This window comes from Pinus tabuliformis, chromosome 1_2, assembly GCF_031772625.1.
Source record: "Pinus tabuliformis cultivar Carrire ecotype Pingquan chromosome 1_2, CPIR1, whole genome shotgun sequence".
NCBI classification, from domain to species: domain Eukaryota; kingdom Viridiplantae; phylum Streptophyta; class Pinopsida; order Pinales; family Pinaceae; genus Pinus; species Pinus tabuliformis.
In genome coordinates this window covers 853,871,536-853,885,709 of record NC_142298.1, presented here as the reverse complement: position 1 = coordinate 853,885,709, position 14,174 = coordinate 853,871,536, and positions in this window count along the sequence as shown.

The window sequence follows — 14,174 nt, the reverse complement described above, 5'->3', positions numbered from 1 at the left end:
CTCGTATTGTCCCTTCATGTGTTTGAGAGGTCGTTTGCTTGCCTCCTTGATGAAATGTGGGAAAAAGGGCATCGACTTTTCCTGAATTGCCTCTAATCACATATTATAATTTGACTATCAATAAGTAACTTGCTTTTGTATGCAACAAATGGATCGCTAACTCTAGTATTTAAGTTTAAGGTTGATTTCATGGCTTGCCAAGAAAGCAACTCCATCAGATATTGGGGTCCAAAAGGTCATCTTCTTGTTCAATTTGCAATTAGAATTAAATTTTTAAAACAAATTATATCATCTAGTCATGGCTCCCTTAACCACTTTGGCACTACAATCACATTAGAAACAATGGGGTAAATACGATGGTTGTCACATTATCTAGGTTTTGATAGTATTAGTTATTAGTTAATTTAATTCTTAACTTCATTTTTCTTTTTCTTTGCTTGCCTCCTCATGACATTTTGGGTTTTCATAAGTTTAGAGCCACTTTAAAAATGGGTTGATATTTCTTTTAGGAGTGATCATGGTAAGGCAATACTATTGAAAATGTCAGCGACCTGAACTTCCAACATCATAAATCTTCTTTCATCTTCATTAAAGTGTCCTTCATAATGACATATTCATAACATTTATTCTATGGACCTTAGGATCCATATCATAGAACCCTCTAGTAAACTTAGATTTTGTAGATGAGATATGCATATATAACACCTAAATTACACCATGTCCAAATAAAATTACTATAACACCACTATGATTTATAAATCATCTTAAATATTTTAATAGATGGTTCACAAAACTATGCTTTATTAATCTTTTGTAATAAATTAATAAATAATAAACACAACAACTAAATTCTTTAACTAGTGTTATATGAAAACAGCAAAAATATATCGCATAGTTTACCTTAATATCTCCCAATTCTAATTTTATTTTATTATATTTATTAATTATAACATTGATTACTTAATTACTATATAAAATTTTTAAATGTATATTTGTGTTATATGAAAATAGATTATAAACCTAAAATTTTAAATAATTCTAATTTTATTTTGTTATATTTATTAATTATAATATTGATTACGTAATTTACTATACACAAATTTTAAATGTATATTTGTGTTATACGAAAATAGATTATAAACATAAAATTTTAAATAACGTTGGACGTTCATCTTGACACTTCTTGAATCTTTTTTATTTTGGCTTAGGATAGATGTAATTTGCATCGTCAAGTAATGAGAAAAATTTAGGGTTGAAATTAGATATTTACTATTGAAATCTTCGTTTATGGCGAATATTAACTACTGTCCTTTTACACTGTTTTGTGTGGTAAAGCATGCGGTATGCCAAGCAGAATGTTTCATTTAAGTGCAATGCCTTCATGACGCTCACACCGAGTCAATGGTCGGCCACGCAATACAATGTGCATCATGGTGGGCACGTCCTTATAATACACACGTTGGCGAAGGCTATAATATACAGACTGGACGAGGACACCGGCCCTTCAATCCGGAAATGAGACTTCACGGGAAGAAACAAGAAGGAAGCGGATGGGCGGTGCTGCAACTAAAAGTAGCGCATAAATCCATTTGTTCATCGTTTATTTCAAGTCAAATGAAGTAGTGAGTGAGGTTGAAAATTCTGTTTTAGGGTTTATGGGACCGCCTCATTGTGGGTTCACAGAGTTGTAATTTAATAGGGTTTGTGGGACCGCTTAATTCTGGGTCCACAGAGTTACGAAGTTGTTAGCCAAATACATGGCAACCCTTTACACACCTTATATTCAGCCATATTAGCCATGGAGTTTTTAGCCATATTTCAACAACCCTTTATATTTCACCAACGACATTCGTTCATACACCTGAATTCACCAATTTCCAATTTCCAATTTGGGCTCATTCCAATTTCTTATTCATTATCAAACATGCTGAATATAACTCTTATGTGAACACAACTATTTAAATTTCTTGGAATTTGTGGTTGGTACAGGTTGCACAGGCCAGAAAAATGCATTTTGATCATAATGCTCCGGTCGGAATCCAAAAGGCCTGGAGCACCGAGTCCAAAACATGTGTGGAATCCTAACAAGTCAATACTCACTGCTGATGATGTTGCAGAATTAAAAGAACCAACCATATCGCAAACATAACAATTAGGATACCATAACGAAACGCACACATAAATGTTAAATAATGAGAAGCACATAACACATAGGATACTATATAACGCACATATATATATATATATATATAATTATATAATTTTAATCAACTTAATATTTGACTAATTGTTAGTAATGGGAATAAAGGCTCTTGGCTTTAAGAATGGTTCTCTCCATGGTCTATGGATTAAGCATCCTTGAACTCAATATATTTAATTTTTTCCAAACTCTTAAAATTTATAATTTGCTATAGTTATTTATGTACATGATGGCTTAAGATTCTTATCTCATCATAAATTTATATCCTATTATTTGTGCCATACCATCTTTTCTATCTTACTAGTTCTTAATCACTACTGCCTTAGTTTTTCCTTGCTATCTCATGATGAGTATGCTTTCCAATTGAAACATCATATGAGAGGAACCATTGGCAATGCCCCCTGAGCATTTTTTCCAAAGTCTTCACAATTTATAATTTGCTATAGCTACTTACTTATATGATGGCCCAAGCTTTTTATCTCATCATAAATTTACATCCTATTATTTGTGTCATACCATCTTTTCTATCTTACTAATTCTTAATCACAACTGCTTTACTCTTTCCTTGCTATCTCATGATGAGTATGCTTTCCAATTGAAACATCATATTAGAGGAACCATTGGCAATGCCCTCTGAGCATGATGGTGGAAACATGTTCTACTAGTTTCACATGCACCAATGGAGTTGCATGGTGCTTGGCTTTCACCCTTTCTAATATTTCAGCTCCATTACTCATGTTGTTACCAAGTGACATAAGTATAGACATAGAATGTTTCCTTGGTCGTATTTGAACACTCCAAAGCAACATCTAAATTGCTATGACTGCACTTGGACTTCCCATTGAATTTTAGTTTGATGAATTGATGAATGAGACTCCCTTAATATTTGTTCCATAGAGTTCATTCATTCTTTATATATTGCATTTTTTCTTTAACATTTTTATTATTTTCTCATTCATGGTGAGCTTCTTCTTGCAAAATAGAAGACGTAGTAGAATATAAACATGGTGCTTCTTCTATTCTAGAAAGATCATTTCAAAATCAAACCCTTGCATTTTTCTACCTAACTTTGTTGCTCTTTTGATGACAACTTTTTCTCCAAAAAACACTTTAAACACTAGCATCGTTTATATTGATTTTAAAGTGTCTCTAAAAGAGATACTATTACCATTTTTTTATGTAATGTTGCTTCCATTTCATTTTCATATGTTTATCTATCTCTCTCTCTCTCTCTCTCTCTCTTTCTCTCAACAGAAATGAGAATTTTTGGAGAAACCTAACTTTGAAAGATCGATTGCCAATATTACGCCACATACAACTATTTCATAAATGCCGGAAATGGGCTAGTTACAACATGTCCCTTGGGACTTAAACCCATGAAATTGTTCACCAAAGCACTTGAGCAAAGATCCTTTGACTTATTTTTCATATGTTTATTTCACCACAACGTTTGTTGAATTTCTTACTTCCAAAAGGCAATGAAATCCCTGCTTGTGTCAACATTACTTCAATTCCTTCTCCCGAAGGATCACATTCTACTATGAGAGTTTTCCCAAAATTAGTTTTTACCAATATTAGAGTATAAGACATGACATATTTTAAGAGACAGAATGCCAGAGTAACCTCATCATGACATTCAAATGAATTTTTCTTCAAGAGACTTGTGTGTATGTCTACAATGCATACATAATTCTCAACAAATTTATGACAATATCTTGTAACTAGCAAAAATATTCTAACACTCTTGATGTTATTACAAATACACCACCTTTTAGCGTGGATCTTTTTTAGAGTCCATCTTAGCAATTGTTTTGAAATATTATGATTCAAGTACTTTATTTCTTGTTTTCCGAAAACACATTGGATATTTTTACACATAATTGATTGTTATCATGTATTTCAAGAACTCTATCTACCTATTTAATGTGCTCCTATGAAGATTTTCTATAGATAACTATATTTTCAAAGAAAATTAACAAAGAATTTCTAATATGGGTTCAAATTTTTTTGTTTATAAGGCTTTGTAAAGTAGGAGTATTAATCAAACCAATAGGTGTGACCAATAACTCATAGTGTCCTTCATGTGTTCTAAAACTTGTTTTTGGAATATTTTCTTTCTTAATTTGATATGGTGGTATGCTAATTTGAGATCAAGCTTTGTAAAATAAGTCACTTGGCACTTCATATGCATGCTCCCATCGTAGAATTGTGTATAGCTTTATTCTTGGTTTGAATATTACTAGAAAATCACATGACTTTCATAACATTTTGTGGATGTTTAAGGAAAAACTCATATTTAAGCTCGTGGTCTAAATGTAGATTTGTTTACACCATGCCAACTATTATCCATGTATTGAAATTTCATAATTCAATTTTCATGGTAATCAAAACGAATGATTATCACTATCATGCACATATAATAGTACAAATAATATTATAAATTATATAAATTAGTCCAAATGTACATATCCTAAATACCTATATTAATCTAATTAAGTCCAGATATATATTAATCAATGAATTATTAAGATGAGTAAATTTGAAGGTCTAACTATAAGACCAAAATATGGGGCATTGCATATAACAACCATGCATTAAAATCCATTTTGAATATATTGTCATTCACATTCTACATAAAGTCACTACAAAACATCTCTATGCCTTCACAAATATAGGATCCTATGTTATATAGGTCCAATGAAAACATTATTTCATTGATAACATGTTGGGGATATTATTATCTTGACTATAATTATACCTTTATTAAATACCTTACTTTGTGTTGTCTTCATTTGATTACCAATTGTAATTTATTTAATGCAAAATGTTTCTCCTATTACAATTTCTTGTCCTTTATGCAATAGAATTACTTTTCACATGTTGTGCTATCAAAAGGTTGGGCTAAAATTCAAATATCTAATAATTAGTCCCATGTCACCCCCAAAAATACTGAAACAGGGTCATACGTTTCCTCTGCCATGTCATCAACCGTATCGCCATGTCACTACTGATGTCAGTTGCCCTTTCTGCTCTAAAGACCAATCGCATGCCCCCACGTGGCCTCTAGGAGGAGAGAGAATGTGGCCCACCAAGACTTAGTTTTTTCATGAATGCCTTTGTTAGCGAATTTTTGGCCTCCCTAACGATTTTGTATTAAATTGCAAAATCTGAGATTTCCATTACTTCGAATTTGCGGACCCCACCGATCGTTGATGCCACATTGAGGAGAGAGAAAGGTGAGGCCCAATCCTTGCTTTGTCGGCCATTTCCTTTGTATTTGGTTTTCTCGCCCCCCTAAGATTTTAACACTGACATTGCAAATCGGCCCTCGCAAGCCTTTGGAGTGTCAGCCCATGAATCCACCGATATGCTGATATGTCTATTGTCGGTCGCTCTACGCCCGGGGCTCCCAACTCCCGATATGTTGTAAACAAACCTACTGCATGTCGATATGTGATATCGGCGATTGATGGATCATTTATTCTCGCTTTCTTAGTGCTACTTACCTACCTAAACACTAATATGCAATATGCAGTGAGCCTCCCAGGTCATGATTTCAATTTTTCCCTCGTACTTAGCCATTTTTTTATTTTCTAAGGTTTCCAAGGTAATCTCAAAAATGTTTTACATTTTACTCTAGGAGTCCATTTTTGGACTTCCATCTACTATTGGAAAGCTCTATCCGAGGACTGGGCAATGGAGAGGGACCAATTAAGATATGATAGCTTCTATGGCCCAAAAATTTGCATCAAACCTCACTGCTATTTGATTTTTTAAGCAACTAAAGACTGATGAAGGAGTGAGTGATAATAGATTCCCAAAATCATTCAGAGTGATGCAATTACTCATTAAAAACACATACATGAATTCTATTTCATTGTTTGTGGAAGACTAATTATGTATGAGGATATCATCATGATCTTGTTTTCCATGTCCTTGGAAGAAAGTGCTAGGGATTCATATCTATATTTTCCTCAAAAGGAATTCTCAAAAACTAGAACTAGCACTATGAAGCATTCAATAAGAGATGGGTCATTGTTAATGAAGGCATGCAACTCTTAGCTAAGTTCCATGGAGTAATGAAAACTTGAAATGAGAGTGTTAAGGAGTTCACCCAATTATTTGATAAGATGCTTAAAGAAGTTCCTCCTCTATACAAATATATGGATCAAACAATCAAAACATCATCGTAAAGAAGTAAAACATTTGCTAGAGTCATGGAAAAAGTAGGCCAAGGAAAGTGATAACACATGCCTACGTGGTTTCTCCCTCTTTACTGCTATACACTCAAAATATTGGACCACCATTAGCTGGTCACTTACATATGGAACCTAGTCTTAAAGTGATTACCACTCCATTGACACTATATTCACTTACACCTATGAATTAATGGGTTAGCCCATGGCCTTTAATTTCCAGTTGGGGGTTACAAACACCTCATAGGGTTATCCATTTAGCCATCGCTAAAATAAGATAGGTAATACTTATATGGTGTTTGGTTTAGTTAGATATTTTAAGGTGATCTTTGTGCAAGACATTGGTTGAACCCCTAACATTAAGTAAGACCCACTATGATGCATCCATGGTTTTTGTTACCTAATGATTGTTGATTGTAGCTTTATATTGAAGAGGATTAGTTAGGTGGTTCTCGTTACCTTAGTATATGGACAATAGATATTGAGTTTGATAATGGATTGTCACATACTTAGAGTAGGATTTTGAGATATTTGATGACTATGAAGGATGCTTGAAAACTCGAGGGAGCTCAGTGTTGAAACATTAAGCCTATAAACCTTAGTCTTGGGGATATTGATAATGTGTAAAGTGGACTTTGGATGCCCCCAAGATGGCCTTAACACTATTTGATGGAAATTTCTTGTTCCAATTCCTAGATGATGATGATAATCTTGGAGATGACAAAGGAGGGATTTTACATCACCTTGTTGCCCCAATTCGTAACTTATTGAGTGCCATCTCACACCCCTTATTCCTTTGAGGGTGACTTAGAGTACCATGGACATGACATGTTCAAATGAAGTGACTTTGTTGACTTACATAAGAACCTTGAGTTGCATCTCAGAGTTTGGAGCACTTATTAGGCCTTATCACACATTTTGGTGGCAACCCCTTCCTAAAGATGATCAATCGCTCTATTTTCTACTTTTAGGAGTTTTACCACTTCGTGTACTTTCTTAAAAATCTAGTTAGAGGATATACCACATGTTGTATAAGTATCATCTCATCATATATTCTTTCCATGGTGTCCTCCATTGGCCCCAGTTCCTGCTACATGGATGACTACAATTCTACGGTGCTAAAATTCAGTGACGATAACTGTTGATTCTCTGCCACAAGATCTTCTACTTGTTGCTTCATTGCAACAAGTTCTTTCCTCAATCTAGAATTCTCATGCAGTAGATATTCAAAGTTGTCCTATGCTGCTATGGAAAAAATAATATTTTCCACCATGAATTCCCTAAGATTCCTTCTAGTATTGGTAGTAATCACTTTCTTTGTAGAAATTGAGACTGGATTCTGAGGAAACTTCAAGAAGTAACTATGCCTCTATTGCATGAACTTCTTCTTAAGTTGATCAAACATGACACTGCATACATCCAAGAATCTATCTGGTGGTGGAGGTGTGATCCCCATCTCTCGAAACGGAGGATGACCACTTGTGAGAGGATGTTCCTCCAATGAACCTAGTTCATCCTCGATAGTTTGGATAGTATCTTCTTCATCCAACTCTTCCTCTTCTATCTCTTGAGTCAAATATTCTTCTTCCAGTCTCTTTGTTTCTTCTTCCTCTGGGGACCACCTTTGTTGTTCCTTTTCTATCCTTCTCCTTTCTTCCTCTTCTGCTTGTTACTTCTCCAACAACTCATCTTTCTTACTCTTCTCCTCTTCTTATTATTATTTTTTTTCTTGTTCTTCTTAATAGATCCTATGTTTAAAGGATCAACTTTCCACTTCCTTCTTCTCTCGCCTACCAAATCATACATGATCCTCTTCTTAGGAGTTATTTTTCTTGCTTGATGTGTTATATGTTCTTCATCTCGAACCTGCATATTTTAAACGAGTGGATCTTGGGGTGAACCGGTCTTTGCTCTGGATGTGTCTTTCTAACTTCATTATACCATTTCTTCACTTTTTCTATGGACATTAATGAATACCTTGTATTAAAACTGATATGTTCACAATGTTTTCTGCACACTCTCCTGGGATCATATCCATGAAAGTCTTTAGTGGAAAAGTGCAAGCGATCTATCTCTTGTATTTATGTTGCTATTACCTTATGGATCTTCAAATCATATAGTATGATCCTCAATAGGAACACAAGCCAAGGGGATTTCTTCCACCTGTGAAGAACTCCTGACAATCCCTTGTCTAACTGATTTGCTACTTCCTACATGACCACCTTATCGGTCACATATCACAACACGAGATGAGGGGATAAATCACAACCAAAACATCTAATGTATGTACCCTTGGGAGATGAAAATGAATCTATGGTATGTTGTAGTGACCCCTTCACATGATCAGTCATGTAGGGAGGATCGATCTTAAATACCATATGGAAAATAACTGCAAAGAAGTGTTCAAACAATATGTCATATGTGCCTCTGAAGCTTGATTCTAAGAACACTATGTAGTGGAAGTAGAATGGGAACTTATTCTTAGGGGTCATGTTCCATTACATTCCTGGAAATGAATATTGTGCACAAATTTATCTAAAAGGAATGCGGACATGTATAATTCTTGATCTTGGTTCACCATCAAAGATGATTTTTCCTTCCCCACATGATGATGCTACTGAAATGACAATATATCTTCCCAATTGAATACTTTTCCATGGGTTAATAACAAATTGAGCATATATATCCATTTTTCCTTAAAAATCTCAATGTTCTTTAACCCATGCAACCAAGAACACATGGCTATCAGATACTGATATAAATCTATGAGAATCTTAGTCAAATAGATTGTATATGGGTGATGGAGAAACTTAACATGCTCTCAAAACCATGATTTGGTAACATCTCTTGTCTCAAGGTCAGCCCATATAATGTAGAAGTCATCATTTTCATATTTTGTGGGCCTAAGCATCTTGTAGTATGTATGAATGTCTTCTCCATAATAGGTGGTGAACTGACTGCCACTCTCACTGCGAAGCACAAGATAAGAGTCATGCATATGTGTAATGATCAATTAAATTAATTCCAGATAGGGGATGATCAGTTATCTACATGTGATCCTATGCATCCTTGAATTCTAAATGTATACTTGTTTACACCATGACAACTATTATCCATGTATTGAAATTTCACGTTTCAATTTTCTTGGTAATCAAATCAAATGATCGTCATTAATATTAATATATATATAAATAATAGTGAAAATAATATTATCAATTACATAAATTAGTCAAAATGTACATATCTTAAATTCCTATATTAATCTAAGTCCAAATATATATTAAGAAATGAATTATTAGTATGAGTAAAATTGAAGTTCTAACTATGTAATACAATAATATGGGAGCATTACATATAACCAACATGTAATAAAATTCATTCTGAATTTATTCTCATTAATAATCTAAATAAAGTCACTATGAAAAATCTCTATGTCTTCCCAAGTATCAAATCCTATACTACATAGGTCCATTGAAAACTTTATTTCATTGCAAATGTGTTGAGGATATTATTATCTTTACTATAATTATATCTATTTATTAAATACTTTATTGTGTCTTAACTCCATTTTATTACCAATTGTAATTTAGTTAATGCAGAATGCTTCTCGTATAGAATTTACTACCCTTTATGCAATGATTTACTATTCACATGGTATGTTATCTCAAAGTTGGACTGAAATTCACCTATCTAATAATTAGTTAATAATAATCCTACCTCTAATATGACATTTAAACATATTGAAATTATAATTCTCTTCTTGCATCCTAGATTCATATCCCTTGATAAAAACATAGCAATAACATTCTATAATATAATTATAATTATGACAATAATAAGATTGTTACCAACCCAAACAAAATTTTGGTGTGTAAAATTACTTTTCACTACTATACCCACTCAAGTTATACAGAAATTATTATAATTATTTAAATATATATCCATTTTAAATTAAGAAATAAAAATAAAAGTTGAAAAAGTTATTTATTTATTTCAACATGCTTACGTAGTGCCTTAATGTTGCATTAAAATGATTGGATGTGAGCGGGTTTCCTGTTTCCTAAAAAATATAAGGAATGGATTCCCAAATCCATTGAGAGTGATGCGATCACTCATGAACAATAGATGCAATGAATTATTTTTCATTGTTGGTGGAAGATTAATAAAAGAAGAGGATATCATCACGACGTTGTTTTTCATGTCTTTGGAAGAAAGTGCTAGGGATTGGTATATGTAGACAACTTGTGTGTACGTTTCTTTAGTGAATGAAAGTAGTGTATGTGCATATTATCAATTTTAATAATTTCCATTAATTTTTTAACTTAACCATTGAATCATTATTTCATTAGCCATTCACCATTCTTTAACCATGAGCAGTAGTCAAATAAACCATAACACATAATCAACAAACCACATAAGGACAACAATATTTTACGTAGGAAACCAGTGTGGGAGAAAATTAGGATGTTAGACACACCAAACTCTATCATTGGGAGGTGGATTCATGCTAATTCAATCAGTTTTATAGCATATGGAAATCTATTGGATGCACCTTTTTGCATTGCCTATGTGCATTACCTTCAAGACAAAATCTATAATAGCTAATTTTCTATGGTTGGAACTGGAATGGAACAAAAAATATCACCTAATAAAATGGGACGACAACACTAAGCCACGATACATTGACAGATGGGGAATTATCAATGTAAAAACCTGTGGAAAATATCTATGAATTCAGTCCATGTGGATATTTTTGTTTGGCAATGGGATTATACAAAGGATTTCCAGCGGCAAATATCTAAAAGGAAAGCCTTTTTTAGACTTGTTTCATAAAGGAGAAATTGGCAAAAAATATGGATCATATATTTAGAGGAGTTTCCAGAAATCCAAACTACACTCTATACAACACATTAGATTGCCTTTAGGAGGGGGTATTCAGATCATGAAATGAAAAGACAACATCATGGGTTTGAACAGTGATTTTGGCCATCTGACATGCGTCCTAGAATCTCTACACCATTGAGGTTTGTTCTTCTTAGGACAAGTGATCAATGGGAGGTGTGGGGTACATCCAACATGGAAGGAGGCATCACAACTTAGCATGACATGACACATTGCCTAGATTTGGAATGTTTTTGTAAACAATTTAAGGAATGCTGATTTATGCAAAATTTTAGGCGGATATTTCCTCACATGGGAGGGTAGTCTAATAAACCACTCAATGGTGGTGGTGGAATGTTATGAACACTTCTCTCTATAGGATTTAGTATACACCCCTCGATCTTAGTAAAGAAAATATGGAATTCATTTTCACCTTTAAAAGTGATTTTATTTTGTTGGCTCGTATGGTAAGATCACATTCTTATTTGGAATAACTTCTGCAAATGTGCTTTTACTGGACCGAGTTGCTGCATCTTGTGTCGTTCTAGAGAAGAGTCATTATTACACTTTTTCCTTCATTTTATCTTTACTTTACATGTTTGGTCTATCATACTTTCGTCATGCACGTTACCCTTTAGGATTTTTTTTATCTATTGAGCATTATCCAAGATGGGGTGCTACCGGGGGTGGTACCATTTCCTACATTCCATTCTTCATACTTTGGGAAATATGGAAGGCATGCAACCATTATATTTTTTATGGGCAGTGTATCCAAGTACACCATGTATGTGTAGAAATTATATCTTCGATAAATCACATGGAACCTAAGTGCCCCTATGTCTGGGACATGTCCACATGTCTCACATCCCCTTGCATTACTTTACTAGTGATATACTTTGATGGTGCAATGCAGAGGGGAAAATATAGTTGTGGGTGTTGCTTCTGCTTGGATGAGCATACTTTTTATAGACTACACTGGAGTGTTGGACACATAGCAAAAACTAGGGAAAGGATGATTTCCCTTTGGGGCTTGCTATGGTTGGCTAGAGAAAAGGGATACAAAACATACACATTTTTGGACATTCATAAACCATCATTGACGACTTCAAGGGGGTTATAGTATTTAGCCCGTTGGATCTATGGGGATGGAGGGACCGCATCAATGCCATAATGCGTCCTTTTGGGAGCTATACTATGATACATATCTTGATGCAGTCTAATAAAGTTGTAGATGGTCTCTCAAAGAGGGGACTGCAAGACCCAGAACATGATCTGTTGTTGAGTGTTAGTTTTGGTGTGCTAATTTCAACATCAACATTAAAAACAATCTCTCATCATTTGATTTATGTGCATAGGTTTCCTTTATGTCAAATTCATGAGAAAAATTGCATGTAAATCAAGTGCTAAAGAACAACAAACAAATGTACAAAAAACCATCAAAATGAACATTTAACACAGTTTTTTGATGAAGGAGTTCACCCTCCTGGGCTACATCTCCTTGGTCCAACTTCCATGGCTTGGGCCTCTGTATTAGCTCAAAATGGAAAAAAGTGTTGTTTACAATGCTCTATTACTCCTGAAACCTACTTCAATGTGCTCAGAACATCAAAATCATCTAGGAATGACTTTTTTTGAGCCCAAATTGGTCAAAAATTGCAAAAGTTATGAAAAAAATAGTTTCCCCTAGGAAAACTCCACTAAAACTGGAGAAACTCCAGTTAACTCCGCTAAATCTAGAGTTAGCACCAAATTTAGGGGACCACCAAAAATGCTGCCAACTTAATCCCGCATTAATTAAACGATAATCACAATTTAATTAGTTGTTAACCCCACTTAGCGCTAATCACATGTGGTTATGGTTAGGCCAATGGTTTTTGTGGTAGTGATCACATGGGAGGCGGTTGGCCCACGGGGCTGGCTCTCTCCATCCCCTAACTATCAACCAATAAAATCAAGCCAAATCAGCTAGCTGTAGACTAATCGCAATGCATCACTCGGTGAGACCTCGTTGGCCATGACCAACCATTCGACCTGCCCAGTCACTTGCCACATTAGTAGTACAATGTTGGGTCTCTATAATACTAGTGATTACCCCATTAATATTGTAGTTATACCCCTTATTAATATTGTTGTGCCCCTATTGCCCCCATATCATTATTACTGTGCCCCATAGAATCCCTCTATTGTTATTTTTGTGGCTTTATATTATTATTGTTACGTCGGTTGGGTTATATTGTGACTCCTTAGACTCCTATATATAGAAAGGAGGTTTTGTCATTTGTACCATTGAATAATTGTTCATTTATGTAATGTAAAGGCGGTTGCCCCCTCGAGGAGGCTGAATTCTAAGGCGTTGATCTATCTTTTCTATCTTTTCTTGAGCTGGTTTCATAACATTTGGGATCAGAGCCTTGGATTCTAGGGTTTCACTGCTCCCAACAGGTCATCGTTGCATTTTCACTATAATTGTTTTCTGCGACGTTTCAGAAGCAAAAAAAAACCCATTTGAGAAGACATCATGCTGAATCTCGGGTCCGAATTTCAAAACTTTTTGCGCTATATTTGAGGAGATATGGTCTGAGGAAGTTGGTCTTCTTGCAGACTCCTGAATTACAATCTAAATAGGTGACCTGGGGAAAATCGTCATAACTTTCTTTCTAAGCATCAGATTGAAATTTCGTAAGAAGGTACAGAAAGAGGATGGAATGTAGCTTCTTGTATATAGTTTTTGAAAGCCAAAGGTTGAAAAAATGATTCGAGGCACGTCATACAAGTTGGCTCTACTGAAATAGTCTATAATCAGGTCACAGTGGGAGATTTTGCATAACTCTTCCTTGGAGAATCCAATTTGGATCGGACTGGTGGCATTGGAACGAGGACGCAAAAGGCTACTATAG